At 40.0% G+C, this 22,123-nt stretch overlaps 1 protein-coding gene across 1 annotated transcript in view; it reads right to left on the bottom strand.

Annotated features, from left to right (window-relative positions):
• SGO2 (shugoshin 2) overlaps window positions 1–471 on the bottom strand; it is a 42,428-nt gene extending 41,957 nt beyond the window's left edge. Inside the window, exon 1 of the mRNA XM_045868275.2 lies at window positions 344–471. The gene's annotated coding sequence lies outside the window, so the exon portion shown is untranslated. The remainder of the gene's footprint in view (window positions 1–343) is intronic.
• Window positions 472–22,123: the final 21,652 nt, after the last annotated feature.

The raw sequence follows: 22,123 nt of genomic DNA, 5'->3' as shown, positions 1-22,123 counted from the left end.
GTTCTTAAAGAGCAGGGAGTAGTGCAGTCACAAAGACAGAAATCCCTTCTTTCAAGGAGCTGACCTAACTGGCCGCTCGCCCCCCTCACGCAGCCGGGCGCAAAATCGAAGGGACGAGAGGCAGCCGGTTAAATCCAAACCAGGGGCTCCCCCAACGATCCCCTCGGAACAGGGAGAAAAGGCCGCAGCCCCAGATACCCGAGGGCGGGGGGTGGGCGGGACCACGGGCCGCGCGGGGCTCGCTGGACAGAAGACTCTGAAGAGTCGTGCCGGGAGCTTCGGCCGGGAAAGGCGCGGATCTCCTCAGACAGCGGGGCGGCCACGCCAAAGGCCCCTCACTTACCGCTCTTTCAGCGTGGGGGCGACGACCACCCACCTTCTGGAGCTCGGCGCCGGGAGCTAGGGCTTGGGTTTAAACTCCGCAGCCGTTAGCGGTTGACACATGAGCCAATCAGATCCCGAGGAGGCCGCGCAAAGGAGGGCGGTCTCCAGGAAGTGGGAGGTGGAAGGGGCGGGACCTCGAGCTGAGGGACAGAGGGGGCGTGGCCAGGAGAGCCTGGGGGAAAGTCGGGCAAAGAGAAATTGGCGGCTTGGGCCTTGAACAGGTGGCGTTGTACTGCCTTCTGATGCCTTGACCCAAAAAGGAAACGTTCCTTTAACAAAAATACCTTTATTAGATTTCTAAAAGCCTTGACAGTCATCTTAGCATTATGATGCCAAGATCCTTATTTAGTTTTCACTTAAAAGCACACCCCATTTTTCTTTCAACTTTCTCAAGGAAAAGCGGCAATGAAATTTCTTTGAAAACCCTGGATCTCATTTAGTTTTGTTTTTTTTTTTAAGATTTTATTTATTTATTTGAGACAGAGAGAATGAGATACAGAGAGCATGAGAGGGAGGAGGGTCAGAGGGAGAAGCAGACTCCCTGCCGAGCAGGGAGCCCGATGCGGGACTCGATCCCGGGACTCCAGGATCATGACCTGAACCGAAGGCAGTCGCTTAACCAACTGAGCCACCCAGGCGCCCCCTCATTTAGTTCTTATACAGATGGTTTGGTTCAGCTAAATGTACAAGAATGGTATTTTCCGTTATACACAACTACATTAAAAAAATATGTTATTCTTTTTATGTTCCAAGTCAATTAGCTTAGTTTTCCTCTTACAAGTGACTTTAATAATCTATGGAAAAACTTGGAAAACCTATACTGAGAATAAAATTTCCTCTTTGTATGACATTAGACTGAAAAAACTGAAACTGAAAATAGCTTATTAAATCTAGATTTTAATAATTGGTTATATAGTGATGAAGTCGACTTCATATTCATGTCAATGTTTTGTTCATTTAGGGACATTTGAGAATCACAAATTTCCATTTTACTTTAACCGACTGTTTTTTTTGTTTTTTTTTTTTAAGATTTTATTTATTTATTCATGAGAGATAGAGAGAGAGAGAGGCAGAGGCAGAGGGAGAAGCAGGCTCCCTGCAGAGCAGGGAGCCCGATGTGGGACTCGATCCCAGGACCCTGGGATCATGACCTGAGCTGAAGGCAGACACTTAACCGACTGAGCCACCCAGGCGTCCCTCCATTTTACTTTAAAGAATCTAGAAAAATTATGTAATTCATGATTCTGAGTTAGATCTTTTAGTCTAGTGTATTTCAAAATCGGTGACCAAAGAGATCTGGCTACATGAATCTTGTGTAAGTAGAAGAGTATTTATTGATTGGCCAGCTGCTAAAATTATAGTTTATGGTTCAGTAAAATCTTCCATAAAAGTGGTTTAGAATGTAATATACTGGTTTAGAAATTTCTGGTTTATCTAGGGATTAACTAGCACTATATCTTGTTTACCCAGCCTGACACATTAAATGCTCAATATATGGTATATGTTTTTTAAATGAACCATGTCATGGCTCTGCCATTTAGTGCTTATTTAATCTTAGCCAAGTCACATAATCTCTTTGAGCTTCTGTTTCTTCATTTGTAATATGGAGGTTAATAACAACATCCAATATATTTTTTTTTCAAAGATTTTATTTATTTATTTGAGACAGAGAGAATGAGAGAGAGAGAGCACATGAGAGGGGGGAGGGTCAGAGGGAGAAGCAAGCTCCTTGCTGGGCAGGGAGCCCGATGTGGGACTCGATCCAGGGACTCCAGGATCCTGACCTGAGCCGAAGGCAGTCGCTTAACCAACTGAGCCACCCAGGCGCCCCAATCCAATATATTTTTATGATGGTTCCAATCAGCAGACTATTTTATTCAAATACACTAATATTGCTTTCCTCTTGACTTATTTTGTAGCTACAACCTCAAAACCAAAACAAATAGAAAAGGGAGAGCAGCCAGAGGTAAAAGAAATGTTACAAACCTTTTCGAGACATAAATACCAATACCTCCTTTTTTAAAAAAAAAAAAAAAAGGATGATTATCTTATTTCAAAGCAGTTAAGAGAATTTAATGAATCAATGCTTCATAAATTATAAAAAGCTCTTGAAAATGTAAATTATTTTCATACGCAACCATAAACTTAAAAGGTATCATTAACTGAACTGAATTTAACCTGATCTGAGCTTGCTTTTAGGTCTTTTGCCTCTTGGTAGAATGGATAGAGGCAGGAGCCCTGAACTAGAAGTGTGAAGATACAGTTAGTTTTATCTTGAACATACATTAGCTGTATGTTCTTTGTTTTGGGCTCCTTATCTGTAAAGTAAACCAGTTAAATTAAATGAGCTCATAGTTCTGTTATGATACTCTCCTGCACAAGGCACTGATTTTGCTCCTCTCCCTCCATTTTCCTTTATTCCTACATTCATTGGTTGTCTGATTTTCTCCACCTAAGGGTAGATTCCAGCCAATTAAAATTTGATTGTCTTGCCCCCCACTGACACACCATAAAATCATCTAAGATAAAACGGTCCTTGAACAGGAGCTGAGTAGAAGGCACACTGCAAATCAATAAACCAATAAAACAAAATAGAAATAGTGTACTTACATTTTATTAAACTGTCAGATCTGATCATCTGTATCAATCTGGCAGGTTGAATTACACCAAGAAATAGTAGCCTAGGCTGGCAGAAGCAGAAAAGGACATGGGATGGTTTAAAGCCCTTCTGGAGAGGCTAGAGACGTGGACTTGAAAACAGGAACAAGAGGGCCTTGGCAACAGACAAAGACCCAGCCGCGTCATGCTCCCAGCAGAGCTTGCGAGGGTACCGCTGATCTTCCATGGCCATCAGTGGCCCTGCCTGCTACCACTGGGACCTCAGCTGCTGCCACCTCTGGAAAAAGTGAGCATGACTGTGCTACACGCTCCCCATCCCTTTTGCCTGGACCCACTAGCTCTGGTTGCTAGGCCTGAGTTGGGTGTATCTGACTGCTCAAGCCCAGATCATAGGCTACAGACTCTAGCTGGAAGGGAGTGCTGAACATTCAGCCTGGGGCTGACTTTTTTAGTTTCTTAGTGAGAGGCCATTTCTGCCTCCCAACTAGTCTCAGGAAGGGCCCCTGAGCTGGGCAGCCAAAAGAATGACAAAGGTTCATTTCAGTATTTTATGCTACTGGATTACAATAATTATTTCTATTTTCTTCACTGAAAAGACTTCCTGCTGCGCCGGCTTAGGGACAGGTAATAATCATAACAGCAGCAGGTAACATTTATCAAGCTTTTTCCATGTCCTAGGCATTGTGTGAAGCCCTTTATATGCCTTTTCAATTCTCACAGTGATCCTATGTGGTAGGTACAATTATTTCCTTTTTATAGTTGAGGAAACGGAGACACAAAAATACGTTAGTAACTTCTGCAAAGTTCAGTAGGTGGTACAGCTGGAATTTGAACCGAGGTGGTCTGACCTGGGCAATTCTGAGATAGTGGAAGAGGTGACTGGTCATTTGTCACCTCAGTTTCAAGGCATGGCATTCAGCCTGTAGACTTACCTGTGTTACCTGCTTACCAGCTTCCTCTTTTATCTTCGGTAAACTTTTTTTTAAAGTCCCTTTTGCACCTGGCATTATGCTAGGGGTGAACATGGATGAGGCAACCCCTCTCTCCTTAAGGGATAGGCAGACAAGTGAACAATCCATTCCCATACATTATGATAAGTAGAGATTTAAGATGATTCTACACTGTTTCTCTGGTTTCAGCAGGGGCAGGGAATATGTAACAGGGATGCTAAGCATTCTTATCTCTGACTTGGTGTATGTGAGTGTGGCAGGGAGGCTTCTCTGGGGGAGGGATAAAATCACTGGGGTCTTGGTCTAACCGGCTGTCTCTCTGGATGACCTTCAGCAGTTCTCATTGGGGCTCTTTCACAGCCTCTCCCTTAGTCCACATGCTGGACTATCTTGAGAGACAGGGGTTGGGTCTACTTACCAATCTATCCTGTGCCTCCACACGTTTTTCCAAAAAGGTTCAAACATTTCTTTACTCAAGATTTCCTGTGGTGAAATCCATACCACACAAACTGGAGGCTTGGGGAGGGCTTGAAAAGTCAGCTGTCATGCTCACTAGCTTTACTAACAGACTAACAGTAACGTGCCCCATCCAACAGTTCAGGGCCCTGAAGCCCACCTCTCCGGAGTTCTCTCCACATGGACATTCCCCTAGCTGCTGGAGAGGGTCCCAAGAGACTTCCCTCCATACCCTTCCTCAACACACACATTCTTCCTTCTATTCCTCACTGCAAATGCAAAGGAATGGTGGTTGTGGACAATAATGAGTGTCAGCGGCTAACAGTAATAGAAATCGCTGGGGTTAAGTTCTGGGGGGAGGGTGTGTAGAAGCACAAGTAGCGTAGAAGGCAGAACCCTGGTGAACATCAACATGGAGAAAGATGAAAGGGCAGTCAGGGCAGCAGTGAGGGGTAGGAGGAGACACAAGCTTCCTGGAGGCCAAGGGAAGAGCTCATTTCAGAGGGGACAGGCAGCCTTGTCTTACCACGCAGGAAGATAAGAGTGAGAACAGTCCTGCAGGCGAATAGTCAGGAAGTCATTCATTTCCCAGCAGAGATGATGCACAGATGAGGGCAACAATTCTTTGTGGATAAAAAGAGAAGTAACAAAAGCAGCTGGGGAATCCAGGGTGGAGGGAGGAGCTGGTAGAGAGGGAGAGTGAATGACATGGGAAAGAGGTGGTGAGGGGTGGATCCAGAGGTTGGGACAAGGGTTAAGCCACGGGCTGAAGGGTCACCTCTTGGTCTGAGGCAGGCAGAGGTGACTTAGGCATCATTTGTTGCTTTTTCTCTAGTTCTTTAAGGTGTAAAGTTAGTTGGTGAATTCGGGATTTTTCTATTTTTTTGAGTGAGGCTTGGATGGCTATGTATTTCCCCCTTAGGACCGCCTTTGCAGTATCCCACAGGTTTTGGACCGATGTGTTTTTGTTCTCATTGGTTTCCGTGAATTGTTTAAGTTCTTCTTTGATTTCCTGGTTGACCCAAACATTCTTGAGCAGAGTGGTGTTTAGCTTCCAAGTGTCTGAATTTCTTCCAAATTTTTTCTTGTGATTGAGTTCCAGTTTTAAAGCATTATGGTCTGAGAATATGCAGGCAATACTCTCAATCTTTTGGTATCGGTTGAGACTTGATTTGTGACCCGGTATGTGGTCTATTCTGGAGAAAGTTCCGTGTGCGCTCGAGAAGAATGACTAGAGAAAAAGCAACAAATGATGCCTAAGCCACGCATTAGAAGAGAAATAATTAAGATTAAGATCAATGAATTAGAAACCAGAAACACAGTAGATCAGATCAACGAAACTAGAAGCTGGTTCTTTGAAAGAATTAATAAGATCGATAAACCACTGGCCAGACTTATCCAAAAGAAAAGAGAAAGGACCCAAATTAATAAAATTATGAATGAAAGAGGAGAGAACGACTAACACCAAGGAAATAGAAACAATTATTAGAAATTATTATCAACAACTATATGCCAATAAATTAAGCAACCTGGAAGAAATGGATGCCTTCCTGGAAACCTATAAACTGCCAAGACTGAAACAGGAAGAAATTGAGAACCTGAATAGGCCAATAACCAGTAATGAGATGGAAGTAGTGATCAAAAACCTCCAAAAAACAAGAGTCCAGGGCCTGATGGATTCCCTGAGGAAGTCTACCAAACGTTCAAAGAAGAAATAATACCTATTCTCCTGAAGCTGTTTCAAAAAATAGAAACAGAAGGGAAGCTTCCAGACTCATTCTATGAGGTCAGCATTACCTTAATCCCCAAACCAGGCAAAGACCCCATCAAAAAGGAGAATTTCAGACCGATATCCCTGTTGAATATGGATTCCAAAATTCTCAACAAAATCCTAGCTAACAGGATCCAACAATGTATTAAAAGAATCACCCACTACGACCAAGTGGGATTTATCCCTGGGAGGCAAGGGTGGTTCAACATTTGCAAATCAGTCAATGTGATAGAACACATTAATAAGAGGAGGGAGAAGAACCATATGGTCCTCTCAATTGATGCAGAAAAAGCATTCGACAAAATACAATATCCTTTCCTGATTAAAACTCTTCAGAGTATAGGGATAGAGGGAACATTCCTCAAGTTCATAAAATCCATCTATGAAAAACCCACAGTGAATATCATCCTCAATGGGGAAAATCTGAGAGCCTTTCCCTTAAGATCAGGAACACGTCAAGGATGCCCACTCTTGCCACTCTTGTTCAACATAGTACTAGAAGTCCTAGCAACAGCAATCAGACAAAAAAAGAAATAAAAGGTAATCAAATTGGCAAAGAAGAAGTCAAATTCTCTCTCTTAGCAGATGACAAGATACTTTATGTGGAAAATCCAAAAGACTCCACCCCCAAATTACTAGAACTCATACAGCAATTCAGTAATGTGGCAGGATACAAAATCAATGCACAGAAATCAGTTGCTTTCTTATACACTAACAATGCAACTGTAGAAAGAGAAATTAGAGAAACGATTCCATTTACAATAGCACCATAAACTATAAGGTACCTCAGAATAAACCTAAGGTAAAGGATCTATACTCTAGGAACTACAGAACACTCATGAAAGAAATTGAAGAAGACACAAAAAGATGGAAAAACATCCCATGCTCATGTATTGGAAGAATAAACATTGTTAAAATGTCTATGCTACCCAGATCAATCTATACCTTCAATGCCATCCTGATCAAAATTCCAATGACATTTTTCAAAGTGCTGGAATAAATAATCCTAAAATTTGTATGGAATCAGAAAAGACACTGAATCGCCAAGGAAATGTTGAAAAAGAAAAACAAAGCTGGGGAATCACGCTGCCTGATTTCAAGCTGTATTACAAAACACTGATCACCCAGACAGCATGGTACTGGCACAAAAACAGACATATAGACCAATGGAACAGAATAGAGAGCCCACATATAGACCCTCAACTCTATGGTCAAATAATCTTCGACAAAGCAGGAAAAAATATGCATTGGAAAAAAGACAGTCTTTTCAATAAATGGTGCTGGGAAAATTGGACAGCTATATACAGAAGAATGAAGCTCAACCATTCTCTAACACCATACGCAAAGATAAACTCAAAATGGATGAAAGACCTCAATGTGAGACAGGAATCCATCCAAATCCTAGAGGAGAACATAGGCAGTAACCTCTTCGACATCGGCCACAGCAACTTCTTTCAAGATACATCTCCAAAGGCAAGTGAAACAAAAGCAAAAATGAACTTTTGGGACTTCATCAAGATAAAAAGCTTCTGCACAGCAAAGGAAACAGTCAACAAAAGAAAGAAGCAACCCACAGAATGGGAGAAGATATTTGCAAATGACACTACAAAGGGCTTATATCCAAGATCTATAAAGAACTTCTCAAACTCAACACCCAAAAAACAAATAATCAAGTCAAAAAATGGGCAGAAGACATGAACAGACACTTCTCCAAAGAAGACATACAAACGGCTAACAGACACATGAAAAAATGTTCATCATTAGCCATCAGGGAAATTCAAATCAAAACCACATTGAGATACCACCTTACACCAGTTAGAATGGCAAAAATTGACAAGGCAAGAAACAACAAATGTTGGAGAGATTGTGGAGAAAGGGGAACCCTCTTACACTGCTGGTGGGAATGCAAGTTGGTACAGCCACTTTGGAAAATAGTGTGGAGTTTCCTCAGAAAATTAAAAATAGAGGTACCCTATGACCCAGCAATTGCACTACTGGGTATTTACCCCAAAGACACAGATGTAGTGAAATAAGGGCCATATGCACCCCAATGTTCATAGCAGCAATGTCCGCAATAGCCAAACTGTGGAAAGAGCTGAGATGCCCTTCAACAGATGAATGGATAAAGAAGATGTGGTCCACATATACAATGGAATATTACTCAGCCATCAGAAAGGATGAATACCCAACTTTTACATCAACATGGATGGGACTGGAGGAGATTATGCTAAGTGAAATAAGTCCAGCAGAGAGAGTCAGTTATCTTATGGTTTCACTTATTTGTGGAACATAAGGAATAGCATGGAGGACATTAGGAGAAGGAAGGGAAAAAGGAAGGGGGGGAAATCGGAGGGGGAGACGAACCATGAGAGACTATGGACTCCGAGAAACAAACAGGTTTTAGAGGGGAGGGGGGTGGGGGGATGGGCTAGCCCAGTGATCGGTATTAAGGAGGGCATGTACTGCATGGAGCACTCGGTGTTATACGAAAACAATGAATCATGGAACACTAAATCAAAAACTAATGATGTACTGTATGGTGACTAACATAACATAATAAAATTAAATTAAATTGAAAAAAAAAAAGAAGAGGTGAAATACCAGATGTTGTAGACACAGATGAGTTTGCAAAGAGAAGTGTTCTGTAAGCTTTCAAATTCATACCAATGTAGGACTATGAACGATAATTTTATTTAAAACTTTTGTTTCCTTTTGAAAAAGCCATCTCTACATTTAAAACATTTTGGTACTTTTCCTATAAGTAGTTTCTCTAACAGAATGAAAGGAAATCATTAATTTGTGCCTAAGACTCTCAGCTGTTATATCAACCACTACACAAAGGAAGGGCCTCTTAGGATACAGTTAGTCATAGAAAGAAAAAGCACGGGTTTCAAACTGACTAAAGCACCATATGAGGTAACATTCACAGGTTCCAGGGATTAGCACCTGGATAATCTGGGTGGCCATTATTAAGCCAACTGCAGGTAACTAATCTTAATGGTTTTTTGTTTGTTCCTATGCCTCTATTTGTACAATTGATTAGATATATGTAGGTTTTCTCATTCCCCATTCTTTTTTATACAAAAGTGACATACTGTAAAAATTCTTGCATTTTTGTCTTTTTCACTTAACAAAATATCCTGGAAATCACTCTATATTAGTTCATTGAAAATGACCTCATTCTTTTCCATAACTTCATACTACTCCATTATATGGATGTACCATAGTTTATCCACACACTCTCTTATGTATAGGAATTTAGTTTTTTTTCTGATCCTTTACAATTACAATACTACAATCACTTTGTGTGTAGAACATTCATACCTTTGGAGGTACATCATTAGGGTAGATCTATTATGCATTTCGTGTATGAGTGAGTTTGAATATATTTCCATATTTGTGAGAAATATGTGAAAAAGGTGTGTGTATGTATATGTCTCACAGCTAGGAATTTCTGTTTTTTGTTCAAAAAATGCTTAAACACAGTCAAATTTATCAATTTATTTTTTGTTGTGTCTGAATTTTGAGTCATAGTTAGAAAGTCTTTTCCTACATCCAGGTTATAGAGAAAATCACACATGGTTACTTCTAGTACTTAAATGATTTCATCTTTGACATTTATATCCCTGGTCCTGTTGGAGTTTATTCTTGATTATAGTGTGACACTTGGTTTTAATTTTATCTTTCTCCAAATAGCAAACCAGTTGTCCCTCTGGTTAAAATGTCCACCTTTTATGTTTGTTAAAATATATGTTAAAATGTCATTTCCCAAGTAATTTGAGATACCATGGTTATCACATACTAAATTGCCATATGTATTTGGATCTGTTTCTATAAATTTCTATTTCATTCCATTCATCTGTCAGTTTATGCACCAGTACCATGAGTAGATGAAAAACCAGACTTAGAGTATATTTTAATGAGTAGTAGGGCCAGTCTCCTCTTGTAAACTTTTTTTTTTCATAGTTACTGATAGCAGAGTATATTTCTTTTTTTTTTTTTTAAGATTTTATTTATTTTTTATTTGACAGAGAGATAGAGAGAGAGCACAAGTAGGCAGAGAGGCAGGCAGAGGGAGAGGGAGAAGCAGGCTCCCTGCCGAGCAGGGAGCCCAATGTGGGGCTCGATCCCAGGACCCTGGGATCATGACCTGAGCTGAAGGCAGCCACTTAACAGACTGAGCCACTCAGGCACCCCTCCTCTTGTAAACTTTTAAGTATTTTTCTGGCTATTTTTGCATGTTTATTTTTCCAAGTGAATTTTAGTATCAACTTTTCCAGCTCCATAAAAATCTTGTCAGTATTTTTGTTGGTACTTGTTAAATTTATAAATTAACTTAGAGAAAACTGGTATCTTTATGACATTATGGAATGTCTTTCCATTCATTCAAGTCCATTTTTATATCTTTCAGGGGATCCTTAAAATTTTCCTTGTATAAGGTCTGCACATTTCTTGATGACTTTATTCTGAAATATTTTATCTTTTTTGTTACTACTGTATTCTCTATTTTCAGGGTGTATAGTAAATATATCCCTAAGATCTACCTTATTGATTATGCTTTTTACTTATTTATTTTCCTTTCTTATTTTTTATTTACTTCATCTGTATTGAAAGTAGTATATTTAAGTTTCCTACTATTAGTGTATTTCTACAATGTTTCTTTGCATGCCCTGAGATTTTTGCTTTATACATGTGTTGCTGAGTTGTTTGGTGAATATAATTCATAACTGTTATATATTCATTGTGAATTGTGACATTAAAACGTGTCTTTCTTTGTCTCATCTAATGCATTTTGACTTAAAATTCTACTTTGATAGCAGGATCACAGTGCCTGCTTTCTTGTTTCCACCTACCTAGTAAACTTTTGCCCATTCCTTCAGTTTTAGACTTTCTGAACCATTTTGATTTAGACAGGTTTCTTATTTTCAGCTGCTTTCTTTGTGAACCAAATTGAAAAATATTTTTCATTTAATAAATTAAACCTATTCATATTGATTGATCTGACATATGCTTTGTCCTACTGTCATTTTATGTTAAATTATTTTATATATTAACATTGGTATAATTGTTGGGTTTCTTTCTGTGTATGATGCATTTTCTTTGCTCTTTTAATTTTTAAAATTTCTTTTTGTATTTAGAAAAGTTTGTAGTGTTATTCTAGTGATTATCTTTTATTTATACCTTTTATAAAGCCCTTAGTTCTTTCAGTTCTTTCTTGTTTAACCTCTCCTTACCTGATTTGCCAATTTTAATATTATCCTTTAACCCCCATTTATTGCCTATATCAAAATCAATGAACCAATCAATGAACTTACTCTTTCTTTTTTCTCTCTGGTATCTCCCATTTTACTTACATTATTTCTACTTTGTTTGAACCTATAACACATTATTCTTTGAGTTTTGTTCTCACCTTTGTGTAATTTTAGATCTATAATTAAATATAGTAAATGATCACCATCAGTCTTTTTGTTTGTTTACTTCAGAGGTAGAATTTAGTGATTTGTTGGTTGCATATAACACCCACTGCTGATTACATCAAGTGCCCTCCTTAACGCCCATCACCCAGTAACCCCATCACCCTACCCACCTCCCCTCTAGCAACCCTCAGTTTGTTTCCTAGAGTTCAGCGTCTCTTATGGTTTGCCTCCCTCTCAATTTTCATCTTATTTTATTCTTTCTTCCTTTCCCCTATGTTCATCTGTTTTGTTTCTTAAATTCCACACGAGTGAAACCATATGGTCTTTGTCTTTCTCTGACTGACTTATTTCAGTCACTAGCATAATACCCTCTAGTTCCACCCATGTCATGGCAAATGGCAAGATTTCATTCTTTTTGATGGCTGAGTAATATTCTAGTGTGTGTGTATGTGTGAACATATACACCATACTTATACACCATATACACCACATCTTCTTTATCCATTCATCTGTTGACCATCAGTCTTTTAATGAAGTTTTGTCACTTGGTTGAATGGAAAACATCTTTTCACAGATTCTTCAAGGAGGGCTCATGTATACAAAATTCCCTGAATTTTTCCCGTTTAAAGTTCATTTCCTCTTGTTTTAATACTTGAAAAACAAGTTGACTGAATATTCTTGACTCACACTTTTTTTCCTTGAGGTTTTAAAAAGTGCTATTCTGTTGTTGCCTTTCATGGGTGTTGTTTTTGAGCTGTCTGGTGCCAGTTTAATTCTTTCATTCTTGTAATTTCTTGATCTTTTTTGCTTGAAGGCTTGGGAATTTTTATCTTTGAAGCCCAATAATTTTATTCGTCTATGTCTTGAAATTGATAAGTCTGGTTTAATTTTCCCATGTAATTGATGGGTCCTTTTGTATATAGATTTCTATCTTCTTTTATAGTTCTGTTCCAGTGTCATTTTGTTTGTCTTCTCCAGGGAATACCATTATTTGTATGCTGCTTCTTCATCTTTCATTTCTCTCTGACCCTAAGTACTTCTAATTTTGTATCTCATTTTCATTATCTTGGTTATTTGCCTGACTTTTTTCAATGTCCCTTATTATATTTTCACTGGACTTTATTTTCTCCAAAAACTTTGCAATTTATATTTCATTTCTGTGATAATTTTGGTCTTTTTCTTCTTGGGTTCAATCTTCTCATTTCATTTCTTCCTTTATAAAATATCCATTTCTATTTTTTTAATTATTGAATTTTTGGTTCCAAGTGTTTTTTCATATCCCCAAAAGAGTCTTTGTGGATATTTAATTCACTTTGGAGTTTGTGTTGCCGTTTTCTTCTGCTTTGGCGCTGTTTTTATTTTATTTATTTATTTTTAAAAAGATTTTTATTTATTTATTTGAGAAAGAGAGAGCATGAGCAGGGCAGAGAGGAGCAGAGGAGAGGGAGAAGCAGACTCCCCACTGAGCAGGGAGCCCGATGTGGGGCTTGATCCCAGGACCCTGGGATCATGACCTAAGCCAAAGGCAGACACTTAACCATCTGAGCCACCCAGGTGCCCCGTTTATTATTTATTTTAAAGATTTTATTTATCTGTCACAGAGAGAGAGAAAGAGAGAGAGCACAAGCAGGGGGAGCAGCAGGGAGAGAGAGAAGCAGGGTTCCTGCTCAGGATGCAGGACTTGATCCCAGGACCCCGGGATCATGACCTGAGCCAAAGGCAGACACAACCAACTGAGCCACCCAAGCACCCCTATTTTTTTTTTTTTTGTGAGGGGGACTTTTTAATCAGAGCTGAAGTGGTCTTGTTTTCTGTTTTTTTCTTATAATAGCTTTGTATATATTTACTCTGTTTTCACCTATTCATTTCAAAGATTTTGGATGATTTGTAAGATTTCAAGTTCAAGGGTGCCCTCTTCTGAAGTGAAATACAGTTTCTTAATGGATGGTGTGTGTGTGTGTGTGTGTGTGTGTGTGTGTGAGATATGGACTAATGATTGCATATTTTCACAGCTTTATCTTTCTCCTTACTTGATCCTAAACTTTCCTTTTCCTTCTTTTTCTCTTCACCAAGCTTCAAAGGATGTGTCTCCATTCCTTTCTTACCTTCTATACCTCTAGAAGCAATGGTTTTCAAACACTGTCATCTTGAATCATGTGCATTTACAAAATTTTTAATATATAGTAAGTATTCTGATCTACCAGAATTTTTACCACTATTTTAGCACATGAGTAGACTTCTCTTTCCGTGGTTATTTTAGATCAATTATAGGCCCGTCAGCAGCTCTCCTTTTCTCCCATGTATTCTTTCCAGACTGCCCTGATTTCTCTGTGCAAGTCTGTGGTAGGACCAAGGGACACAGTTTGCTGAGGTTTGGTTTGTTTTTCTATTTATGGATAATTTGAACTATGGGTGTTCTCTTTCAGTTTTACAGATAGCATGAGGTTTGTGTGGTTTTATTTGTTCTTTTTATTGTTCTATATTACGTATTTTGGAGAAGGAACTGGAGAATTCAGATTTACACAGCTCTGGCTGCTATTATCTTGGCTACCCCAAAATCCTACACTAGTATTATTCTGATGGAAGTGCACACTTACACCAGGCATTTTAAAAAGGGAAACACTGAAATCCACCTGGAGTAAGTAAATAAAGGATTCCCCCTTCCTAAACCTTATCTTGGGCTGGAGGGAGGGAATTGTTTATGGTTTGGGAATCTTTTTCCAAAGGATGTACATGAAGCAATTTGCTTCTCCTCAACCACGACAAGTCTCCATCTCTCCCATCCCAGGGAGAGCCAGAAGAGAAGGGTGGTCTTAAGTCTGATCAGGTCTATGACTAACAGGCTCTGATTTATATAGTGCTTCCTCTTTTCCTTCCCTTCAAGCTCCTGTGCATCAGAGCTGGGGTTATCCTTACTTCTGGGAGAGGTGGTAGAGAATATAGTCAGTTAAGGGCTTTCCTGATGCTTGGCCTCCTTATAAGGCTTCCCCTCTATTCAATCTACCATACAATGGGGGAAGAGCCAGTGGGTGAGGTCACCCCAGTGCTGCTGAGCTAAATATCTGGGCTTTGGCTTGAACCTTGCACTTGTTCTCATCCTGGCTCAGATCCCTGTTTACCTTAATCACCCTTGCAGTCTCAACTCCTCAAGCTGTCCACTGCCAAATGGGCTCCCATTCCCAGATTGCTACTATGTCCACTAGTCTGAACCCATCCCTGACTCTTCTCATTCCTCTTAAACATTTCCATTGAGCCTCTTACAATTTCCTTTGTAAATGTCCCCATCATTTCTCTCACCTTTTTTCTTTTCTTTTCTTTTTTTAAGATTTTATCCATTTATTTGAGAAAGAGTGCACACGCAAGAGAGAGCACGAGTGGTGGGGGGTGGGAGAGAGGGAGAGGGAGAAGTAGACTCCTCACTGAGCAGGGAGCCTGACATGGGGCTTAAAGCCAGTACCCTGGGATTATGACCTGAGCTGAAGGCAGACACTTAACCAACTTAGCCACCCAGGTGCCCCCTTTTTTCTTTTTTTTTTAATTGGAACTTGTCTGTTCCTAGAGGGCCTGCCTCCTCTAGAGCCCTCTCAAGTAGTGACTGCTTTTCCTTCCACTCTCTGCATACATCAGGGTCAGGAGGTGGGGTTGCTGTCTTCTTTTCTCCCATTACTGTTAACAAACATTTTTCCCTCCTTCCTTTCTCTAAGTCCTAGCTAATCTGAACTGTGTGCCCTCAGGATATAGTATCTCTGCTTGTCTCCTCAATTTATTCTTCTATGGTTCTCCTAATCATCCATTGTTGATGACATTAGCTTCTGTTTCATCTTCTTTCTTTCATTCCACTCTTGTTGACTTTACTGCTTATAGGGATAACTCATCTAAAAATAATCATTCCTAAACTCCTTACCTCATTAGCTTTTCTTCCACCCCTTCTCAGCCTGGAACCTTGGCATTACATTCATTGTAATGATAATACCTCTGAAATCTTGAAATCGAGTATGATACTTTCTGACAAGACAAGGCTGTCCACTCTCACCACTTTTATTCAACACAGTATGGGAAGTCCTGGCTGCAGCAATCAGATATCCAAATTGGTGAGGAAGAAGTAAAACAGGCACTATTCACAGATGACATGATACCATATATAGAGAAAACCCTAAAGGCTTCACTAAAGAATTATTAGAACTGATAAATGAGGTCAGTAAAGTTGCAGGATACAAAATTAATATACAGAAATCTGTTGTGCTTCTCTACACTAATAATGAAGTAGCATAAAGGGAAATTAAGAAAACAATACCATTTATAATTGCATCAACAAGAACAAAATACCTAAAAATATTAACCAAGGAGGTGAAAGACCTATACTCTGAAAACTGTAAGACACTGAAGAAAGAAATTAAAGACGACACAAATAAATGGAAAGATATGCCATGTTCATGGATTTGAAGAAGTAAAATTGTTAGCGCATCCATACTACCCAAAGCAATCTATAAATTCAATGCAATCCCTATCAGAATACCAATAGCAATCTTCACAGAGCTAGAACAAATAAGCCTAAAATTTGTATGGAACCACAAAGGGCCTTGAATAGCCAAAGCTGTTTCTCAAGCTTCTTGAGAAGGAAGAACAAAGCTGGAGAGATCACAAGCCCAGATTTCAAGATATACTACAAAGCTGTAGTAATCAAAACAGCATGGCACTGGCACAAAAACAGACATATAGATTAATAGGACGAATAGAGAGCTTAAAAATAAACCCATGTCTGGGCGCCTGGGTGGCTCAGTTGGTTAAGTGACTGTCTTCGGCTCAGGTCATGATCCTGGAATCCCGGGATCGAGTCCCACATCAGGCTCCCTGCTCAGCAGGGAGTCTGCTTCTCTCTCTGACCCTCCCCTTTCTCATGTGCTCTCTCTCTCTCTCATTCTCTCTTTCAAATAAATAAATAAAATCTTTAAAAAAAAACAAATAAACCCATGTCTATATGGTCAATTAATCTATGACAAAGGACACAAGAATATACAATGGGGAAAAGACAGCCTCTTCAACAAATGGTGTTGGGAAAACTGGACAGCAACATGCAAAAGAATGAAACTGAACCACTTTTTTACACCATACACAAAAATAAACTCAAAATGGATTAAAACCTAATGTGAGACCTGAAACCATAAAACTCCTAAAAGAAAACATAGGCAGTAATCTCTTGGACATCTGCCTTAAAAATATGTTTATGGATATGTCTCCTCAGGTAAGGGAAAAAAAGGTAAAAATAAACTACTGGGACTGTACCAAAATCAAAAGCTTTTGTGCAGCAAAGGGAACGATTAACAAAACAAAACAGCAACCCAGTGAATGGGAGAAGATATTTGCAAATGATGTATCTGATAAGGGGTTGATATCCAAAATATATAAAGAACTTATACATTAAAAAAATAAATAAAACAATAAAAAGAATGAGATTTCCAATTTAGGAACATTAAAAAAAAAACCCAAAACAACAAAACAGCAAAAGAAAGAACTTACACTATTCAACACCAAAAAAAAAAAAAAAAAAAAAAAATCAATTAAAAAATGGGCAAAGGAAAAACAGACATTTTTCCAAAGAAAACCTACAGATGGCCAACAGATACATGAAAAGATGCTCAACATCTCTGTATGTATATGTGTGTGTATGTATAAATACATATGCACACACCCACATATGCACACAATGGAACATTACTCAGCCATAAAAATGAATGAAATTTTGCCAGTTGTGACAACATGGATGGATCTAGAGGTTACTATGCTAGGTGAAATAAGTCAGACGGAGAAAGAAAAATACCATCCGATTTCCCTTACATGTGGAATCTAAAAAATAAACAAAAACAAATGAACAAATAAACAGACTCTTAAACACAGAGAACAAACTCGTGGTTGCCAGAGGGAAAGTGGGTGGACGGATGGGCAAAATAGAGGAAGGGCATTAAGAAGTACAAACTTACAGTATAAAATAAATAAGTTGAAGAGATGAAAAGTATAGCATAGGGAATACAGTCAATAATATTGTAATAGCATTGTATGGTGACAGATGGTGACTGTACTTATCTTGGTGAGCACTGAGTAATGTATAGAATTGTCTAATTAGTATGTTGTACACCTGAAATGTAACACTGTACATCAACTATACTTCAATAAAATAAAGTTTAAAAAGTATGATATTCTCGGGGCACCTGGGTGGCTCAGTCAATTAAGCGTTCTACTCTTAATTTCAGGTCAGGTCATGACCTCAGGGTCATGAGATGGAGCCCTGTGTCGGGCTCTGCACTGGATGTGGAGCCTGCTTGAGATTCCCTTTCTCCCTTTGTCCCTCCTTGCTCCCTCTCTCTTCCTCTCTCCCTCTCACACACACACACAAGTACGATATTCTCTAACCACTGCCTGCAATCTTCCAGCTCACTTAACTCCAATACTCCTATTTAAATAATTTCTCAACTTCACTAAGATCTCCAATCCATTAACCTCACTACTTTTTTCACTATCCATCACCACCTCTATATAGTTACTTCTTTCCTTCCCAGCTTAGAGTCCCTGGTCCATCAGGGGAATCAATCACTTATAAACATCCTCAACTCTCTTGCCCCTCTCTCCTTGTATTTCAACCCTAGCTGAGTCCCATTGTCAGCTCCTACAATGAAGCTGTTGAATATTCCTGGATAAAAGTCACATAACTGGGATGACTGACTTGTCATCCATGTTGTAACGATTATAATCTCAAATAGGTTCTCATTCCTTCTTGGCAATCCTAGAACGTTTCTATAGCAAGTTTGATTTTTCAATTTCTCAAGATAAATAGTTTGTATTTTATCCTTCTCCCTCAAACCTTGTTCACACCTCATCTTCTTTACTCTTAGCCTCTGACCTTGCTTTAGATTTAATAGAGAAAATAGAAGTCCTTCAATCAGAATTACCTCATTTTCCTCATTTATCAGAATACCCTCATTACTGTGAAATTTACCTAGTTATCAGAACTTTATCTTCTCTGTTTTATCTCCTATCTCTGCTCTTGTCTAATAGAAATTCCTCCACTTGTGGAATATTACTTAGTCATTAAAAGAATGAAATCTCACCATTTGGGGGTGCCTAGGTGGCTCAGTCAGTGAAGTGTCTGCCTTCAGCTTGGGTCATGATCCCAGGGTCCTGGGATCGAGTCCCACATCAGGCTCCTTGCTCAGCAGGGAGCCTGCTCCTCCCCTACCTGACACTCCCTCTGCTTTTGCTTGCTCTCTCCCTCTCTCTCTCTCTCTCTCTCTCTGTGTCAAATAAATAAATAAATAAAATCGAAAAAAAAATATCTTACCATTTGCAATGACATGGATGGAGCTAGAGAGTATTATGTTAAGGGAAATAAGTCAGAGAAAGATAAATACCGTATGATTTCACTCATGCGTAGAATTTAAGAAACAAAACAAATGAGCAAAGGGAAAAAGAGAGAGAGAGAAACCAATAAACAAACTCCTAACTACAGAGAACAAACTGATGGTCACCAGAGGGGAGGTGCGTGGGGGATGGGTGAAATATGTAATGGGAGTTAAGGAGGGCACTTGCTGTGATGAGCACCGGGTGTTGTATGGAATTGTTGAATCACTATATTATACCCCTGAAACTAATATAACACTGTATGTTAACTAACTGGAATTAAAATAAAACTTAAAAAAAAAAAAAGGAAATTCCTCCACTTGTGCTCTGGCTCCAGTACCCTTTTGCCTTCTCAAGTATCTTATTCCTTCAGTGGTCCCCACTCTCTCTCCTGCATCACCAATCTCTTCCTTTCCACTGAATCATTCCCACCAGCATAATCTGCTCTAGTAAATTTCATCCTAGAGCTTCTTTCTCTAATCCCATATCCCACCTTAACTACAGCCCCACTTCTCTCTGTTCTCTTTACTATAGGTCTTCTCTACAGCTTTATAACCAGTTTCCCATCTCACATTCACTCATCAGCCCAGTTTTATCTGGGCTTGCATCTTCATCACAGTACTGAAACTGCTTTTGTCAAGGTCACCAAGAATGCCCATATTATCCAATCTAATGGACTCTTGATCTCTGAGCAGTGTTTGACAGAAATGACATTTTCCTCTCTGTAGCTGCAAACTCTCCTCCCCTCTGGCTTTGCCTTTTAAGCTTGAACTCTAAATATTGGAGACAGCACTCCATGCTACTTCTTATTTGCCTGTTCTTTGCATAGGTGATTTTATCCAGTCCCATGGCTTTAAATGCTGATGCCTTCTAAACTCACACCTTTAGCACAGAACTTCACTCCCGAGTTCCAGATTTATTCAATTGCTATTCAATCTCTACTTGGATGTCTATTAAACATCTCAATCATTATAGTCCTAAATACAGCTTCTAATCTCTCTCCTAAGTCACCATTTCAGTAAATGGCACAATCATCCAGTTGTTCAAGCCAACAATTAGAAGTGATCCTGCAATTTCCCTTTCCCTTATTTCCCATATGTGGCAGCCATGAAAACACACCGCTCAGATCTCTGATCACAGGGAGCATTACGGGCTGATGGCCCCAGTTGCTGTGCTCTGAAATCTATCACCATGATCCAGGCTGCATTTCCCATGGATTACTCCCAGCCAGTGACTGAGTGAGGCAGGGTCAGTAAAGGAGGCCCATTCCTGGAAGACACAGGACTCCTCTGATGGGGGACATTGGCTTGAGGATTCCCCATTGACTTTCTTGAAAGATTCTTAGAATTGCATCATATCTACAACTTTTCCTACCCATTTTTCTCCGGTCCTCCATGAGAGTTGAATCAGCATCCAGTCTAAAGGTTTTCTCAGTCCCCTTCAGAGCCCTCCCTGTTTTTCCTTCACAGGTGTCTTCCCCAATAAGTCTTTTGCACATTTAATCTAACCTTATGGTCTGTTTCTCAAAGAACCTGAACTAACACACCACAGCTGAACTGTCAGCAATTTTATGTTATTTCTGTTTCCTAAATACATCTCTTGCAGCCATCCATTCCTCTCTATTGCCACCATCACTGAGTAGCAGCCATGCCATTTCTCCCCTGGATTATTGCAACAGCTGCCTACTCTCCAATCCAGTCAACACAGTAGCCAGAGTGACTTTTTTTTTTTTTTTATAGTAAATCAATCATGCCACTTCCCTGCTTAAAATCTTTCGATGGTTTTCCATTATAATGCCTAGGGTAAAATTTAAACTCCCACAACCGCCACAAGATACTTTAAAACCTGGCTCCTGCCTATCTTTTTAGCTTCATCTCATATCACCTTCCTCCTTAGCCCCGATGCTCACCAAGCTCCAGCCATACTAGTCTCCTTTCTCTTCCTACAAATTGTCAAATGCTTTCCTGCCTTGGGGCCTTTCCGCTTGCTCTCTCTTCTTCATAAATTACTCTTCCCCCATCTCTTCAGAGGGTGGGCTCATTTTCATCCTTAGTGCTCAACTTAAATGCCCCCTCATCAGCAGGGCCTTCTCCACCCAACATTATCCTATTTCCTCTCAAGTAGTTACCACTCTCTGTAACCACTTCCCTTAGTGTGTTTCTCCCACTTGAACAGGAGTAGGCAAATTATGACCCATAGGCAGCAAATTGTTTTTGTAGGGCCCAGGATCTAAGAATGGTTTTTACGTATTTAAGTGTTTGAAAAAAATTTTTTAAGAATATTTCACAACACATGAAAATTATGTGAAATTCAAATTCCAGTGTCCATAAATAGAGTTGGAACACAGTCACTTTCATTTAGGCATTATCTATGACTGTTCTAACACCACAACAGCGAAGCTGAGTAGCTGCATATGGCCCACAAAGCCTAGAACATTTACAGAAAGTTTTCTTTAAACTTTTTTTTTTTAAGATTTTATTTATTTATTTGACAGAGAGAAAGAGTGAGAGCAGGAACACAAGCAGGGGGAGTGGGAGAGGGTCTTTTTTAAACTTTTATTTATTAAGTAATCTCTACCCCCAACATGGGGCTCAAACTCACAACGCCGAGGCGAAGAATCACATGCTCTAGCGACCGAGCCCGCCAGGCACACCCAGGAAAGGTTTTCAGACCACTGCACCAGACTGTGAGTGCCATGGGTCGGGGGCATTGATGGTCCTGTTCAGTCCTTCACTCCTAGTGCCTGGTCCACAGCTAGTGGACTTATCCAAGTGCATGCGGTGTAGTACTAAATCTCGGCATTGAGCAGCTCAGTTTGGAGCGAAGTGCCCTCACCTGGCAGTGAGAAGACATAACTCTTCCTAACTCTTACCACTTAACTGACCCCGAACAATAGCAACTTCGGTGTTGTTTCTTTTCTTCACGTGTGAAAGCAGCCTCTGCACGGACGCGACATTCCTCTGGGGTCAGGCCGGCGTCTCTCGGCCAAGTCTTGCCTTTTCCTGCAGGTACGAAGCCCCCCAACTCACACCGTACGGGAGCCGGCCGGCTGAGGCGGCCTGAGGGGCGGGACCAGCCCGGGGGCGGGGCGGGACCAGCCCGGGGGCGGGGCGGGGCGCGTCTGGGGCGGGGCC

This window comes from Mirounga angustirostris, unplaced genomic scaffold (assembly GCF_029215605.1).
Source record: "Mirounga angustirostris isolate CCGP_5_RB_7025 unplaced genomic scaffold, mMirAng1.0.hap1 SCAF_3, whole genome shotgun sequence".
In the NCBI taxonomy this organism is placed as follows: domain Eukaryota; kingdom Metazoa; phylum Chordata; class Mammalia; order Carnivora; family Phocidae; genus Mirounga; species Mirounga angustirostris.
Note: the sequence above shows the minus strand (reverse complement) of the source record. Positions and strands in the feature narration are given on the sequence as shown.